At 44.9% G+C, this 18,066-nt stretch overlaps 1 protein-coding gene across 5 annotated transcripts in view; it reads right to left on the bottom strand.

Annotated features, from left to right (window-relative positions):
- Positions 1 to 18,066, bottom strand: part of PDZD2 (PDZ domain containing 2) — a 342,311-nt gene that overhangs the window by 129,848 nt on the left and 194,397 nt on the right. Inside the window, exon 1 of one of the 5 annotated variants that reach the window (XM_032415463.1) lies at positions 10,366 to 10,956. The exons of the other annotated variants lie outside the window; for them this stretch is intronic. The gene's annotated coding sequence lies outside the window, so the exon portion shown is untranslated. Of the gene's footprint in view, positions 1 to 10,365; positions 10,957 to 18,066 lie in introns of those variants that run through there. 5 annotated transcript variants of the gene reach the window in all.

Here is an 18,066-nt window from a genome sequence, read left to right as displayed (position 1 = left end):
ATCATGCCCTGAGCTGAAGGCAGACGCTTTACCAACAGAGCCACCCAGGCATCCTTTCTTTATTCATTTATTTTAGAGTTTTATCCAATATGGATTCCCCTCTATGAACCGTGTATTGTCAAAAGCTAGTCCCGATCGCCATGGGAAGTTCTTCAATTTAAAAATTTAAAAAAATTTTGTATATTAAAAAATTGATGACTTAGTATCCAGACTTAAAGAAAGTCTGGTTTTTCTTTAATAAGATGGTTAAAATGTCCCCAAAGAAGAAAATGCTATACATTTTCACTTGTTTCAAATGGGTTCCAGTTATCTAGCCTAATACCACATCCTTGAACAAAGCAGGTGATCTGCTTTTTATAGACGAGACCAAGAAAAGCAAGAGATTATATATACATATATATATATATATATATATATGATGTTTCACTGGTGGGGCAGAGAGGGAACTGACGGAAGATCAGTTCCTAGTCTCTAAACCCGAGCAGGGAATCCCAGACCAGCCCAAATTTTCATGTGCCATCCAGGTTGCTGTAAGTTGATCACATGGGTGTCCTTCTAGGATTCACCTCTCCAGTTCCAGGACAGTTGACCTGCTCTGAGTTTAAGCTAAGAAGAAGGAGGTCTGTTCTTCAAAAAATTTAGGAAGTGAGGGAAGAAAAGGGGGTTAATATTTTCTTGATTCATGACCAACTACAGCTTAATCGGAAGCAAAGTTTGCCTATAGAATATTCTCTCCAGTATTAGTTTGTGAGATTGCCAATAATCTATGGTGAAAACAGTTATTCCACCTCTCTCCCATTCTCTCAACAAAGAGCAGATAATATATATTATATAATTTTGCTTTAAGGGGAATTGCTGCTACATTTACTCACAAAACTAGCCATGCAGCGTGTACCAGGACACAGCAAGTACACAAGCCATGAGAAACATCTAGCCATCCAAGGTTTGAGGAAGATGAGATTTGGGTCAAACTGCCCGGGGTAGGAATCTGGAGCTTCCTCTCACCCACCCTAGGAGGGTGGTTCCTGGGCTCAGGAGACCACTATGCTCTCCCTCTCTGTGATCTAGGAGGAACTCTAAGCATCACTTAGCTCTACCTTCTCATTGTGGGGATGTTGAAACAGAGGCCCAGAGAGAGATGAAAAAACTTGCTGAGGTTATGGCATATTAGTTCAAGTACTGAGATTAGAACTTGGATCTCCCTCATTCAAATTCTAGGACAGCGCTAGGTGGACAAGCTGTAGATCTTCAGAGCCAAGAACTAAGGGCGGGGGCTCAGTAATGGCTCTCCAGCTCGTCACAATGCCCAGCCCACATTCACACCTGAGGTTCTCCCAGGAGCCAAAGCAGAAGGGTAACAAAGGCAGCATCAGAAGGACAGGGAGCTAGAAAGTAATTCTAGCAATCCCCAATAGAGAAAGAATGCAACAATGCCACACAAGCCAAGAGATGCTCTGGGTATTTCTCCCACACAACTGAAAGCAGGGACACAGATGGCTATTTGTACAACCATGTTCACAGCAGCAATACCCAAAAGGTGGAAGCAACCCAAGTGCCCACTAACTAATTAATAGACAAATGTGGAATATTATTCAGCCTTAAAAGGGGAGGAAATTCTGACACAGGCTACAACAGGGCTGAAACTTGAGGACATGATGCTAAGTGAATAAACCAGTCACAGAAAGGTAAATATCAGATGCTTCCTCTTATGTGAGGCCCCTATGAGTAGTCAGATTCACAGAGACAGAAAGTAAAATGGTGAGTGCCAGGGGCTGGGGGAAGGGGGAGAACAGGGAGTTAGTGTTTATTGGGGACAGAGTTTACAGAGTTCCTGTTTTGCAAGACAAGATGTTCTGAAGATGGACGGTGGTGGGGGTTGCACAACAATGTGGATAGACCTAATGCCAATGGAACTGTACACTTAAAAATAGCTAAAATGGTAAATCTTATATTACATACACTTTTTAAAAAGCTAATGGAACCTGGACTTTCTTTGCAATTGCCCCTTGGCCAGTCCTATGGGGATCATGTTTCTATTACGAAAGCCACAACGTGAAAAGGCCACCACTTGCCATAAGGTAAAATTCATAAATGACTCAAAAATAACAGGAAGCACTAAAGTTTCCTCCTCTCTTCTCCCCACCCCCAGTCAAAAGTAACTCCCGGAAAGTTATGAACGCCAACAGCGTGCTCAGTTTGTTTCTATGTTCTGTGACAGAGACGATGGTGTTCATCTGGATGGGCAACACCCTCTAGCTTGTGCAAACAGGGAGAGCCCTGGCCTGGAACTGTCAACCAGCAGCTCCCTTCCAACTTGGGCCACCAAGGAAGAGGGCTCACAGACCGTGCCCCCACCCCGGGAAAGCTCCACGCAGCTGCCATCTGCTTGTCTACAGAACTGGTTTTTGTTTTGTTTTGTTTTGTTTTGTTTTGCAATTGAATCTGGCCAATGAGACCAAAAGTCTGGGGGCTGCCCCTGCCTTCAGCTCTCCGGTCAGCCCGGCTCCATCTCCAGGCTCAACTTGCGTCCTCCCTGCGGGCAGCCAGGGTGAGACCTGGAGAGGCCCCGGCATCTCTCTGCTCCTCCCCCTTCCCTGAGTTATGCCCTCCACCTCCGCAGCAACTGCCACCAAGCCAGAGCCTCCAACTCCTCACCCTCCATCTTCCTCCGGAGCTTCGGACCCAGACCTCTGCCTGTCGCCTGTCCTGCTCCAGTGGCATGTCTTGTGGCATCGCAAACTCAGCACCCCCTAAAATAAAACTTATCCTGCTCTCCCTCAGACCAGCTCCTCCTCCTCTAGCCCCTCTTTTAATTAATGTCGTCCCAGGTCACCCAGCACGCAAGTCACCACCCACTGGCCTCTTCCCTTCTTTGCACTTGTGGTGGGGTCCTGCCTGCTCTACTCTGTACGTCTTTCGCTGTCCCCTCTCCTGGACTCGGTCATGTTTAGGGCCTTGAGTCCCAACAATTCTCTCTTCCTCCAATCTATCCTGCGCACAGAGACATCCACTGGCAAGTATGTAAGATCTGCTTGATAATTTCTCATTGCTCTGATAATTTCTCATTGCTCAAAGGATAAAGCCTAAGCATCTTCACTCTTGATCCAGCCCCAATGCCTGCATCATGAAAAACACTAACTCCTGCTCCTTCTCCTCTGTGCTTTTCACATAGACCAGTGGTGTTCAAGGTGGGGAAGACTTTACCACGTGGGAAGGAGGAGCGCTTGCTCCTGGCACCTAAAGGGTAGAGGCCAGAGATAGTGCTAAGCACCTGACAATGCACAAGACAGCCCTCTGCAACAAAGAACAGCCGATGTGGGTTCTTACGGCATTGGATTACACTGTACTTATTACCACGACGGCTTCCCACTCTAGGGCTGTAAGCATAAATATTGTCAGGGTGTAGAAAGTTAGATGAGTGAGAGAAGCAGGTTAGGCAAGAGCAATGGGGGGTGTTGAGAACTGGAGCGGCCATCTCTTTCCTAAAGCATCCAGATTCAACATCCCAAAAACCCTGAGCTGAATCATTGCAGCTTCTACGAGGCTCTTGAGCAGAGGTGAGGACTGTTCACCTCCCTGGAGCTTGCTCCATTGGAAGTGCTGGGTCAGCAATTACCGGAAAGTTCCCTCTTACTTCCTTCAGAGCCCAGCATACCCCTAAGTTCTAGTAAATAAATGGAAAAACAAGATAAAGTTCTCTTCATGTCAGATCCTTAAAACAGTTTCACTGCCCTTTTGCATCTTTTTTCTCAAGGGTTCCTTCTTTGTAGTCTTCTTAATTACCTTACCCTAGTTTTCCCACAAATACATTCTACGAAATACCAGTTTGAGAAGATGCCCTATGGCAGAAGAGCTCCACAGTCAAATATGTTTGAGAAGTGTTCATACTAACTCTCTCTTTGACTGGTGCATCCAGATCTTATTTTATCAAACAGCTCCCACCCCTGCCTTTTTATAATAGAACTTATTAATAGGAAACAAGTATGTCGAGGACTTTTCAAACACTCTCACGCATTCTCCTTGGCCATCTGATTTGCCCTTCCTTCTGGATGGGGTGCTCTTTGGTTTAAACTTCCACGTGTGTGCAGTAAAGTGCCAGCACCCCTTAACTCAGTCCCTATCTCTGAGGCTGGGATGGGTCTCCCCTCACTTTTCCCATCTTCGTAGCTTGTCTCCACATCTACACAAATGCTGACACGTTAAAACTGCTCAGCTTTCTTTAGGAAAAGATAGAGGGAGGAAACGAGACTTATGCTATGTTCAGAGGTTGTCTTTGAATAGGGGGTACACATCGGTGTGCCCCAAGGACCTGAGGTCTTGGACAATGATACATGATTCTTACAGCCACCTTTTCAGAATCAAGGTCCATTAATGAGGATTACGTCAGTCCATTCAAAAAGAAAAGTATGTCTCTTCTGAACACAGATGGAGAAAAGGACCAATCGTTGTGGACCAGGAAAGACTCGCTTCAGAGAAGCAGGAAGTCTTTAGGATATACACTACCAGACTCACACATGCCAGGCTCCCCCCAAGAGTGCTGGACCAGCCCAGGCCCTCACTTCAAGGCATTTGTACCTCCTTGGCCCCCAGCTGAGGACAGACTGCTCAGACCCACTAGCCACTGGTCTCAGCCACAAGAGCAATGCTCAGTCCCCACTTTCTGTCCTGGCTTGTCAGTCCAATCAATCCTTTGAATTGGGGTAGTAAATTTCATAGAAATGGAGACATTTTGGGTTTTGGAAACTAAATCTACCCCCGTCACAACTTGAACTCATTCCCAGGAATCCTGCCTCAACCTGAGGACCCCCATGGACCAGGCCGTGAGTGTTGATAACTCCCACTCAGCTGAGCATAGGGAACAAGCAATTTCCTTAGCCGATGTCACCTTGATGTCAGCTTGAGACTTCTCCCTAATGCCTCTCATGGGCCTGGGCTCTCCAAGAAATCAATTTTTATGAGCATCCCTGCAAGCATTTCCTCAAAGACTTCCACAAGATTAGCTACCCTGCAAGACCAGAATCAGACAAGTAATTAAGATGGGTCTCCTAGAAGCATGTGCTGGGCAGGCAAGACCCTGTTCATTTGAAAAGATTCCCACCATTGCAATGCAACATGTGCTGAAGGACAAGTGATGGATAAAGGCAGCCAGGGCTCCAGGATTTCCCCCAGGAGGTGTCACAATGGGCTGGGGTCATCAAGAGTGACCTTCACAGGAAGTGGGTCTTAAGGAAAGCCTTAAAGTTGGCTTCTTGGTCTTGGCATTTCCCACAGTTCCACACTTCTCCCCCTCATAGATGAAAGGAGAGTGGGCTACGCATCCTGGATGCTGCACCGGGGGACAACTGCATTCTGGCCAGAGCCACCTGACTTGGCCCCGGCAGGGTGAGCAGAACGTGCCCAATGGCAGGCTTGTTAAACAGGCATTCTGGAGAGGACTGCTACCAGCCAGGTTTGGGATCAGGTCTGGGTCCATGCCACTTGGAGTATAGGAACCGGATAAGCATGACAGAGGCCATAGTCACAATTCCATTAAAATGCCACCGAGGGAGGCAGGTGCACCCTAAACACACGGAGAGCGTAGAGGAACACGGAAGACTCAGATCAGCAGGCAGAGTCCTCGGCATTGTTCCCCTGCAGCAAGACAATAAGCTTAACTTTGACTCCTGCCAAGATGCTAAGGGGTCAAGGGAAGCCACGGACGCTACGCTGTTTTGGTCACCTGATCAGAGTGTACGCGCCGCACACTCCACCCCGCGTGATGGGGCTGCAGGTGCATGTCAGAAGGGCTGGCGAAGCACATGTGAACTGGAAATATGTTTTTTCAAAGCAGTTTCTAGAACTAGCCAACTCTCCCCCCCCCCCAATCTCCTGCAGCCCTTCTGTAAGCTTAACAGGGGCAGTGGAGTTCCCTGGGGTGCTTTGAGTTTTAAAGGTTTATTGCACCCAGTCTGTAATTTTCAGATCTGAAAGTAATCCCTCTTAAAAAAAAATGCTAAGCTTACCAAGTCTACATTATGATTAAAAATTATTAGAGTCTCTCTTACTCAAGTAGGAAAGGGTGGGTGAAGCCCTTGGAGGAAGAAATCCATCAAAAACCGCAGGACACTCAATGAAATGTTTGGGCTTAGGCATACTTTCAAGGTATTTCTCATCTTTACCAGAAAGAACCTTCTTTCGGAATCATGTATGGTTGTGTGGGGTAGAAATTTGACTTACAAAACCACAGTTTTCAGAAACAACGGTGAGGAAGCTGGGTCATATATGGAAATTTCTTTCCATGAGCCTCCAAACAATTAGTTATTTGTTTTCCCCCCTGTTTTTCCCACAAGAAGAATTTCTCTAAATAACTGGAGATTTCCCATGGGAATCAGGCAATGGTGACTTCCAGGTCTTAAACGTTATCTAAAACAGTTTAAAAAACAAAAGACCCAAGAATGTGCCTAACTGGCCTTGTAACAATGAAGACTCTGGCAGTAAGAACAGCCACCAAAGCACAAACTCCCAGTACCTCACAGGAGGTGGGCCCGTGGGCAAAGCATCTTCGGTTTGTCCTCAACCAAGAAGAGTGAGGTCCTCCTAGCACGGACCCATTAGAGTGTAATTTTTAAGATTCACGAGAAAAAGTTCACAAAAGGGCCTTCAGATTCTAATAAGCTAGACTATCAGACCCTCAAAGAAAATAAACTGGACTCAGGAACTTCAAGAATTACTTAGCTACAACCTTTTGTGACATAGTTAATATGCGGATTTCAGAGAGCTGGATGATCTACTGAGCACCATGCAGATTGATAGAGGAGAGTATGTCTCAGGGTTTAAGTAACTTCCCTAAATCACAGATCAGGGAGAGCTGCCAACCAAACCAGGTCTGCCTGTTACTTCCTTAAATCCTCTGTTCTCTCCTTTTTGGCACCGTTTTCTTACTGTGTCCCACTTGTCACAGAGAATCTCTTAGGGGGACAGTATATTTTGTGAAAAGAGAGTGAGCTTCGGTTGGACCTCCACCGGCTAAGAGCATTCTCTGCTTACTCACTACATGAACAATCATCAGACACCTCTACGCCTCGCCTTCCTCACCTGAAAGAGTACAATGCATTTTCAGGGTTGTTGCTAAAATAGAGAGATGGTAATATTTGAGCTCATCTCAGCACTGACCACAGAGTGGCATTCAAGAAATCATGGTTATAGTGACTCTTGTATGCAAGCTCCTCATTCCACCCCTATTTCTTCACATTTAAGTTTCCTCTCTGCTTTTTAACTTATTTAGATCACTGACCAAATTATACATGGCTTGTCTTGGTTCCAAAAGTTCCTGGCTTAATTGAAAGTGACAAAGGGGAAAGTGGGAAGGGAAAGTGGCAAGCTCGGGGAAGGGCGGTGTTAAAAGATCCAGGAGCCTGTGCTGAGCGTCCCCCAAAGGGGCTGCCAGCCCCAATCAAGCCACTGGTTACTTGACAAGAGGAGCAAAGAGGGAACCACATGCTGCCCAGGGTTTTTCCTGAAAAGCCACACAAAACACCCACATGGAGTTCCACTGAAAAACATCTTGGCCATCTTTCTGGGTAACTGCTTCTGTCATCCACAAGATCGGGGCTTCCGCTCAGAAGGGCACGGTACTTTCCCTTCCAGAAGGGCCAAGAACTTCATTTATCTTATTTTCCAAATTATTTCCTGTCAGGATAGGCACGAGCCAGGTCCTTTTTTTTTTTTTAAATTGATGAAATGGAAGAAAAAAGAAATATAATGACTATAGTTACTTTAAAAATTAGAGGAGAAGCCTGAACTACATGAGCTCTGCAACTTGAAAAGAAGCGTTATCTCTGAGAGCCCCTGGCATGCCCAGGAGAGCCATGGGTGTCCGTTGCCCTTTCCATAGACTTTCTCAATATGCCTCCGGGGAGAATTCTGAAATACCCAGAATGATGTCCACGAATGATTTCCAGATGGTTCTTTCTCAATCCCAGGAACTCCGTGTACTCACCCTACCTGGTTCCATGATACCTGTAGAGGGTTGACACTTGCAACTGAATGTGCCAATAACCTTTTACCCAGCTCAGCACCTCTCCTTCCCCAAGGCGCTCCCTTCAGCTTCAAGGGCACTTCCACTCTGAACTCTTGGGAAACCCTTTCAGAACGTCTCTTCTCTTTCCATACAGCCTCCAGTGGAGGGGGACCCTGTTTCTTATTTCCTTTCTAGCTCTTCTTGGCCACAGGTTTAACAACATTCTCTACCCGGCAGGTATTAAATGCCATAAACGTCCCAAATGCAAACTCCTGAGAGTGGCCACCAAGCCCTTCGGCTGGCAGACCCTGTCTTGCTCACCAGCTCCGCCAGTTTCCGACGCTTCTCAGAGCAGGCTGCTGTGTCCCCATTCTCACTCAAGTGGTAGTGATTGTCTTCATCAACCTTTTCCTCCCAGCCACATGCTTCCCAAGTTTGCAAATACTGCTACTCAGTTTATAAACCATTACACACAAGCTGTACTTATCATGGTGACAATGAGCACAAGGACCCTCGGGAAATAGTGACAGATTCCAATAGAAGGCTCACCCCTCTATCCTATTTCATACTCAAGGAAACAGCCCCATCCATCCTGGAGCTCCCTCCCTTCCTCAGACATCTGGATGCTATGTTTTATCTCAAGCCAAACGAAACACTCCTGCCCAAGGACAGTGAGGCAACTTGTTTCTGCACTTGCAGCCCCTGGCAGATTACAAGGCCTTCAAAGAGTGGGAATCAGTGAACACCCAGGGATCCTTGAGGAAAACATCTGAACACATGCAGGAGGGCCACAGCCTTGCGAAAGGAACACTCAAATCAGGGCAAGCCCAGTCTAAAAATAGGTGCACCTGAATTAGGACATCAGAAGGTATCAGAAAGCACAGGAATGCCACACCTAGCTCCCATGGTTTGCTCGCTGGGCTGGGACAGCCGGTGCCCCCGGTTCGAAGCGACACAAAAATGGCACACGTGTCCTCACTCACCGATTGCTCAAAGGCCATCAGGAACCCAGTGGGAGTAGAACTCAGGCTCATACCTGGCCAAGGGCACACAAAACGTACTCTCCCATTCAATACAACTGTAATTGGAGCGGAGAAGCCAACACTCAGACATGGCCAACAGACTCTGAATGACACCAGGAAGACATGTCTGCTCCTAGCAGGGCAAATGCAGCTGCCAACGTGGACATCAACACCCTATTCTAGAATGAACCAATGAAGAAGGCTTTCTGTAAACACAGCGTGCTGCATCTAGAAAATGTCCAGGGAGGAAAAAATGGAAAAAAAAAATAAATGCCAGCATAAAAGCCCCCAAACTGTTGTTTGCCTTCCAAGAATTCAGCCTTTAGACTTTTATGAGCATTTGCAAGCAATAAGAACATATATGGGCCCCCTACCCTCTCTCCACAGCAGCCCCATGTGTGTTGAGATGACTATAGCCCCTCCCAAATCAGCGTCCAGTAAATTCTCTTAAAAACAAGAGGCTCTGAATAAAGGGTTTTTGAACAAAGCACTAGTCTGACGGCTCCAGGTAAAAAGGAAATTTTTCCCACTGACGGAGTGAAAAGAGGATTGTGCTCAGAGAGGGGCCAAGAGCTCATTAACCTGTCTGCATACTCTCGGTCCTTTCATCTAAACAGGTCTGAGACTAATATTTGTCTCTAAGCAGGCTGAGTGTTGAAACAAAAAAATTTAAAAATCAATTAACACACAGTCATGCAAGAGCATACGCGTGCGCACGCGCACACAAACACACACGCCACGCCACACCACACACACACACACACACACACACACACACACACACAGGCAGATGAGAACTCCCTTTCTCTTACGTCTTCAGCCTCTGGTCTTTGAAACTCTCTAGCCTGTGCACACGTCAAGTGGCGTGCTCACAAGCCGTCAGAATGTTTGCAGTCAAACCCAGAAATACCTTTCTCTTCAGGAGAGGCAGGGCTAGTTTGGAGAGCTCGCCGGCCTCTAGGCAGAAACATCTAGACCCTGACAAAGATGGTCCTTCCGCGAAGCGCCCAGGGGATGAGCACCGAGGCACACAGGAGGTGGGCTGCCTCTGCAGGACCACCACCCAGCACAGGTCTGTGGCTGCTTGACGGGCTCACTGGGGAATAGGAACAAAATCTCGGGGAGGCCGCAAGGTTGAAACTGATCTAGAAAGTGCCAACTGTTGTGGGCCCAGGGTCATCATCTTCTTTGCCTGGGCTTGAGAGCGGCAATCTAAGAAAATCTGGACATTTCCGGTGAAAGGTAATTTTCCTCCCTAGAGTGTAGGTGACAGGAGGGGAGGTGACATTGCTCTTCCCCATGCTCCCCTGCTACCCTGCACAGTTCTGGAAACATCTCACGTACCTTTTTTGAGAAAGTAAAGGTGTCCCGTGAAGCCGCCCTAGGGCTTTCAAAACAAACAGGAACTCATATCCCAAACTCGGCCTCTTTCCCAGTGACAACTAGGCACGTTTTCACCACTTAAGGCTTTCTCCGTGTGCTACATTTTGCTCAGCTCACCGTCTGTCTATGCTAATCCCCGCCAGGCTTGCTGTAAATGTTTCATGCTGCCCCCACCTCCCTTACCAGCACACGTCAGATGAGGGAGGCTGCTAGTCTGGATGCACGTTCGCTCCACCAGCTTTCCATGTCAGCTGTGTGTCAAGAGTGCCACTTACCCAAGGTAGCCTGGGTTTCAGCGGAGCTGCCAGCTGGAACCAGAACCACCTTTGTCACTGAATTATGGCCTCAGTTTCTTCATCTAAGAAAATGGGATGAGCAGTGATGCCAGATTTCACTGGGCGACCCCCACATTTCCCTCTGTCCTCCAAAACTTTCCAAGTTGTTCCGTGAGACGTGCACCAACCACTTACAAAATTTTCCTTTTCAAAATGAGATCCCTGCATCCTATTCCTAAAACCTTTAGCATGAATCACTGGGAATGACGATGTGGATTTTTGCCATTAGTGATTTTAATTTGCGAAACTCCCAAGTTGTTTTTTTTTTTTTAAAGATTTTATTTATTTGAGAGAGAGAGAGAGAGAGAGCACGGGGTGGGGTGGGGGTGCAGAGGGAGAGTGAGAGAATCCCAAGCAGACTCCCTGCTCAGTGCAGAGTCTGTCCGAAGCAGGGCCCCATCTCCTGACCCATGAGATCATGACCTGAGCTGAAACCAAGAGTCGGACATCTAACCGACCGAGCCACCCAGGTGCCCCAAAAAACTCCCAAGTTTTTAACGTTTTGGAGGTGCACAGGCATGTGCCACTTGAACAGAGAATTTTCTTCGCTGTTCAGTTCTGGGATCACTGGCCTTGGGGAGCTCATGGAGGAACCGTGTGATTGGGTTGGTGCCACTGAAGAGTTGTGGACATTGACGTTTGTGTCACGGAGAGGCAGGGAGTGACATCTGGCTCCAGCTCTTTGCAAGTTGAGAGAATGCTGGGGGTGGGGACAGGGGAAGGACAATGACCCAATTAAAATGCAAATGATTCCTCTGCTTGTTGCTGCTAAATGAACTCTGAAGGAAAATTAATATAGATACTGCAAGCCCCTGGCCAAATCAAGATTTCAAGATGACCAGAAAAATGCAAACCAACCTAAGATCTTTCATGATGACTTTATCTCTGATGCGTAAGCTCTCAACCCTTGTAACAGTGAATAAGGGTGCTAAAGAATAAGATTTGGTTTGTTTTCCCCAGTCTCCTTGAGTTACTTAAACTTCAGTCTGTGTATTCATTTGATAATGTAAACTACCCATGTAATTCCCAGCTGGGAAAGACAAAACCCATGTGGGCAGCAAAAGCAGAGCAGGGAGAATGGCCTCACACAGCTGGACTGTGGCTTCTTGAAAGGACAAGAAGATTAAAAAACCGTGTGCCAGACACTGAGCATTTAACTCTTAAGATCACTCTTGGGGTCTTAACATTTGTTATCTTTTCCAGTTTTACAGACCAGGTAACAGTCAGGAATACGGATTATGTTCATCTGACCAAGCCCCATTGATAAGCAGACCATCAGCTAATTCTTGGGTCTGTGTTCCTTGCGCTTTCAAACTATTCTTCCAATCAACATCTTACCCTCAAGTCCATTATTTTCAGATTTTGGACTTCCACTTGATGCTTGTCTCAACAGTGGTTGAAAACCTGAAGACTGAAAGGGGTACACAGTGTGGCTCTTATAAAGAAGAAGGATGCTAACTCATTTGTCACTTGTTACTTTTGTTATCACTGTGCTCAGGATGTGGGACTCAGCAGATGAAAGCCCTGACTTAAGAGAGGCACTTTGTGGGAGGAAAGGTTCTGCTCCTTCCTGAGCGCCCCACTGTGATTTTTCAACTAGGGCGCCGGAGTCTAGAGGAAAGGCTGCCGATATGAAAACATAACTTGGGAGAACATCATCGTAGTAGACGGACGCCTCCACAGGGGTGACCAGTCTTCCACGTGGACCCTCAAGTTAGCCCCGCTGTTGGTCAGACCAACCACAGAGCCGTAGAGCAGGGTGAACTGGGCCCAGCTCTCCGAGGAGCGTGGAAGTGTCCCTCTGTGTCCATCAAGGCACTAGGTACTGGGACAAACACTGGCCGTCTGATCTCAGCGTGCTGCAGCCAAGGCTGGGGCTAGGACCGGCCTGAGCTCAGTGCGGCAGAAGCTGTATATTGGTTCATCAACCCCATTTAGTGGAAAATTGGAAACCCCTCATTTCTCACATTCCCTTGCAGCCAGAGTGCAGGCACAGGGAGCTAGTTTTCCTAGACCGGCCTGCAGAAGAGGGCAGTGGTAACACACTGAGACCGAGCCTTGGGGCGAGTGCTATGGAAGAGGGGCACAGTTCTGGCATTCTCTCCCTAAAGTCCTGGGCCTGGGGCAGTGTGGCCTTTTCTGCTAGAACAGTCCCGTCATGTGGTTTGGCTCTTTTCCTGGCTCTGCAACATCTGAGCCTGATGCTTGGTCCCTCCTAGAAATTCTACGAACCACCTAACTAGCATCTTTTAATGCATCCTTTTCTGCTTAAACTAGCTACAGGAATTTCTGTTGTTTGCAGCCAAAAGCCCTGCTGGGCTCAGCAAGGCAGAAAGCAAAGAAATGAGAGGAAGCTGGGAGGACAGTGGAAGCCAGCCGGCAGGAGACGCACAGTGCCCACATGCGCCAAATCGGGGCTTTTCTTTTTTTTTTTTTTTTTAAGATTTTATTTATTTATTTGACAGAGAGACTGTGAGAGAGGAAACACAAGCAGGGGGAGTGGGAGAGGGAGAAGCAGGCTTCCCACCGAGCAGGGAGCCCGATGCGGGGCTCGATCCCAGGACCCTGGGATCATGACCTGAGCCGAAGGCAGACGCTTAACGACTGAGCCACCCAGGTGCCCCCAAATCGGGGCTTTTCGACCCAGTGCTGTGTGCCCAGTGAGGCCACACGGGTTCGTCCACAGAGCACAGGCTTTCGTGTTGGCTGGACACAGGCTGAAATCTCCACCCAGCTGCCCAATCTCTGGATCTGCTGGGCCAGTTTCTTATACTCTCTAAGCCTGAGTTTACTCATCTACAAAATGGGAACAGTGCTATTTACTTAATAGGGTTGTGGAGAGAATAAAACTAGGTAATATGTGTAAACAGCCTGATACAGTGCCTAGTGACCAGCAGGTGTTTCAGAAATAATAGTTATCCCCTCCCCCTCCCCAATCTTCACTAACTGATTTGGCTTACATGCTAATATAGAGAAATATACCATATGTGTTAAAAATATAAGATTACATTTTTCCCCTAAAATTATCCTCACAAAAAAAGAGGAAGGTATCTTATATTTGTGCCTATACACTTATATTATGAATCTCTCAATTAATTTGGGTGGTAAAGTACTATTTGGAGAAGACACAATTGTCTCAGGTCAATTGATGCCAATTTAGGGGTCTATACAGGTCAGAACTGGTTTAAAATAAAGGGGGAAAATAAATTCGACGGTGAATTGAACAATTATTCCAGGGAGAAATGACCTCACAATTTAGGTGCTGGGTTTCTTTGTAGCAGAGTAGCATGGTGGTTTAAAAGCATGAACTCTGGTGCTCTATTGCTGTGTTTGAATCCTGGTTCTGCCTTTCATGAGCTGTGTGACTTTGAGCAAGTTTCTTGACCTCTCTGGACCTTAATTCCCACAGTAAAATGAGATAATGAAGGTATCTTTCCCACAAGGTTGTTTTGAGGGTAAATAAGTTTAATACACATAAAGCACCTATGCTGTGTTTGGCACATAGCAAATGCACTCATAAATCAGGCTATTCTCAGGATGAAGGGGTGGGAGAACTGTGCTAGGGTTATATGATTGGATTCTTGTGGTCCTGGATAAAAGGTCCAGGGACAGCACTATATGTGGATATAAAAATTGCTGTCCCTCGAGATGCCTGGGTGGCTCAGTCAGTTAGGCGTCTGCCTTCAGCTCAGGTCATGATCTCAGGATCCTGGGATCGAGTCCCACATCGGGCTCCTTGCTCAGGTGGGAGCCTGCTTCTCCCTCTGCTTGCAGCTCCCTCTGCTGTGCTCTCTCTCTCTCTCTCAAATAAATAAATAAAATCTTAAGAAAAAAATTGCTGTCCCTCAAATAGTGAAGATGGAAATGAAGGTAAATGTTCCACTCTGAAAAACAGACTTATTGGACTTAAACTGTGGTTCTGAGTTTGAATAAATTTGCTTTATTAAGTATATGAGTGTGAGAAGGAATATTCAAAATTAATATATCATTAAAATTGTAAGTGGGATTTTAAATATATGTGAATTAAATTAATAAAGCAGATGCTATAGACATGACTATTTCATGCATACTGCTACATTATTTGTATACTGAATATTATACTATTAGTGTACTAAAATACTATTTTATGTATATTTATGTTGGCCAAAAACCTTTTTGTAGATCTTCTTACTTATGTATGGGGCTTATATTCCATTATATATGGTAAAAGAAAATGGTCTTTTTCATCCGCATAGAAAATTCAAATGGATATCAAGAAGCATCTTAAACCATATGTCCCTGCTCTCTTAAATTAGTGCTCTCATGACCCCATTCCTGTTTTTTTTAGATTTCAAACAAGAATAAGCAGCATCAAACCAAAATAAAATAAAATGGAGGGAAATGTAAAATATGTTCATGTGTCTTAAATATATATAACCTCCGAAATGGTTAAAGATGTTACCCAACTGTATTTATCTGATATCTTCATTATGCCTTCATTTTCTTGGGGGTGGGGATAAAAAAAAAATCCAATGAAAATAATAAGATTTTCTACATTCATGAAGCGTGGAATGTGATACAAAGAAAAGATTATATTTTATTTCACAGGGTCTTATCTCTACTTCACTAGAAATGGAGAGATGAATTTAACTAGATATTCCATGCCATGTAGTCTCAGTGGTTCCTTTGAAGGAGATACACGATAACCTTGAAAGGCTTGTCAAACATTTATGATGTTTATGACATATGAAGGAAAATCCAAAGGTTAGGAAGGAGGCCACTTAAAGTGCCAAGAGGGGATCATAACTCAACTGTCAAACAAAGACAACCGTCCATCCTAACAAAATAACCCCTTTATGTTGACCTTGTTCTCAGTTCTGTTGGAATGTGATTATAAACTCAGGCTCACGAAGCATTCTACCCAGAATTAGAGAGTTTGTACATTCTCAAAAATTTAGACAGAACATTAAATATAGTTCTTATTGGATATCAGACCATCCAAATGTGGAAAAATCCAAATCTTCTGTTCAAGATATTGTAAGCAGCCTCGTAATAGATTTCCCAAATCACTGCTAAAACCAAACCGATTAAGACATCAGTAAGATGAGGCATATTTCACTGGTGTGGAATCTCAGTTAAAATTATCTCAATTTCCTACTTAGCAACACACACACACGTACACACTCTTAAAAACCAGGAAGAATTACTAAATGTAGCCCAACAATTGGAAAGAAAAAAAAAGAGCTGACATAAAAGAGTAGGGTGATGTGTAACTGGACTAAGACAATAGGTAACAACAGACAAACCTTTCCTACACTCCCCAAAACCTGGTAACAAAGATTACTCCTAGCAGATGGGCCATGTCCTCCAGGCTCTGACTGAGATGTTCCAAGCCTTTCAAGTCATCTAAAATGCCATGAATCGGTGCTGCCAAAAATCAGCATCCTCAGGAGGCATGCAATTTTTGAATAAAGCTGCTCTTACTCTGGGAAGCTCTCAGCAGGGAGGTGTAACTCCCTGTCATCTTAAGACGACACATTTCTGACTAAGAAGAATATGCAGAGAGCCAGGATGAGGTTACATTTAATGGTGTTTAACTAGGGGTCTGCTGGGTTGGAAGATGCAAACATCTGTCAGTGGTAGACTGAACTCAACCCAAAGGAGGAAAATATAGGCCAAAACACGGATGAAGATTCCATTACCTGGCTTAGAAGAAGAAGAGCAGCCGCAGCATCCTTGGGGTTTAGGTGTAGAAGGGGAGAGGTGATCAAACCACTTATGCTTAAGCTAGAACACCTGTGAGGTAGTATAAAGGTTTGCTTTGCATTCCTTCATCCATTGAAAAAGAAAGGGGAAAGGGGCGCTCACCAGACCTACTCCCGTAGGTACGGGCAGACTCACTAGTATAGTTTCATAGGCTAATTTAAAAGACAACATTTAGCATGTACTGCTTCTTTTCTAGCCTCAGCTTTATTCAGGTAATTGTGCCCAGAATTCTTTATCTGGACTTCTCTAATAACATTATTCATCCTCTACTGCTTGAGTTAAAGTCTAAAAAGGAAGAAAAGTCTATTATATTTTCTTGATGTCAGCCATGACTACCCTTGCCCACAGTCATCACTCAGTAAATATTTAACTGAATGATTGTTCAGTAAATAAGCTTTTCCTTGATTTTTAAGAGTTGTGGCTGTTTTCATCAAGTTAACCCTGACCAATCTGTCATTTGTAGAATGTGGCATGGTCCTATGAATAATGAAGCTTGTAAGAAATGGCATAACTCAATGTTGAATAAATATCACATGCTAAAGATGTATTGATTATTTTGTTGCATTTTGCTGATTTGTTTTTATTTGTATTTTGCCTCGTTAAAACAGACACATTTAAACACTACTTTAAAATATTAAAAAAATGGGGCACCTGGCTGGCTCAGTCGGTAGAGCCGACAACTGACTCTTAATTATTTGGTGATAAAAAGAAATGAAGCTCTGATATATGCCAAAACATGGATGAATCTTGAAAACATTATACTAGGTAAATAAAAGGAGCCAGTCACAAAAGACCACATATTGTATGATTCCATTTATGTGGAATGTCCAGAATCGGAGATTTATAGAGACAGAAACTAGCTTAGTGGTGGCCAGGGGCTAAGAGATTGGGAGGAATGGGGGAATGACCGCTAATTAGTACAGGGTTTCGCTCTGGGTTAATGAGAATGTTCTAAGATTAGAGAGCGATGATGTTTGCACAGCTCTGAATATACTAAAAACCATTTAATTGTACATTTTAAGTAGGTAAATTGTATGTGTGTTTAAAGAAAAAAAAAAACTCCCAGGACGACAGTGTGGGCATGTGGATTCCCTAACACTATCTGTCCTTGTGAAGGCACTGAAGGTTGATTGAGGGCAAGTACTAACTTCTCAGATTTTAAACAGGCAAAATCAAGAGGAACTCAAACTATCTAGGTTATGTAAAGTCACTTCTTCTGATAGCCGTTAACCCAAATGCATATTTCAGATGCTTGGCAAGTACAAAGTTCTTAGAAGATCAGCTTTTGCCTCCAACTCCCCATCCTCTTTTCTGAACTGGCAACACACCAGTGCTTGGGCAAAACTAGAAAAATTATCCAACTATTTTTTAAAAAATAAGAATAGTGAGTATCTGTCCAGGAATATTTATGAAGACAATTTTTAGTAGAAAATTAATAAGTAAAATAGTCAAAGCATTCCTGCTGGGTTTTTCCTTCTCCTCACCCCACATTCCACATCAACCTTGGGGCCCAGCAAAAAAAAAAAAAGAGAACATTTAGTTTCCTTGTTCTAAGAAGTAGGGGTCAACACAAGTAAGTCTT

This window comes from Phoca vitulina, unplaced genomic scaffold (assembly GCF_004348235.1).
Source record: "Phoca vitulina isolate PV1807 unplaced genomic scaffold, GSC_HSeal_1.0 scaffold17, whole genome shotgun sequence".
Taxonomy (NCBI): domain Eukaryota; kingdom Metazoa; phylum Chordata; class Mammalia; order Carnivora; family Phocidae; genus Phoca; species Phoca vitulina.
Note: the sequence above shows the minus strand (reverse complement) of the source record. Positions and strands in the feature narration are given on the sequence as shown.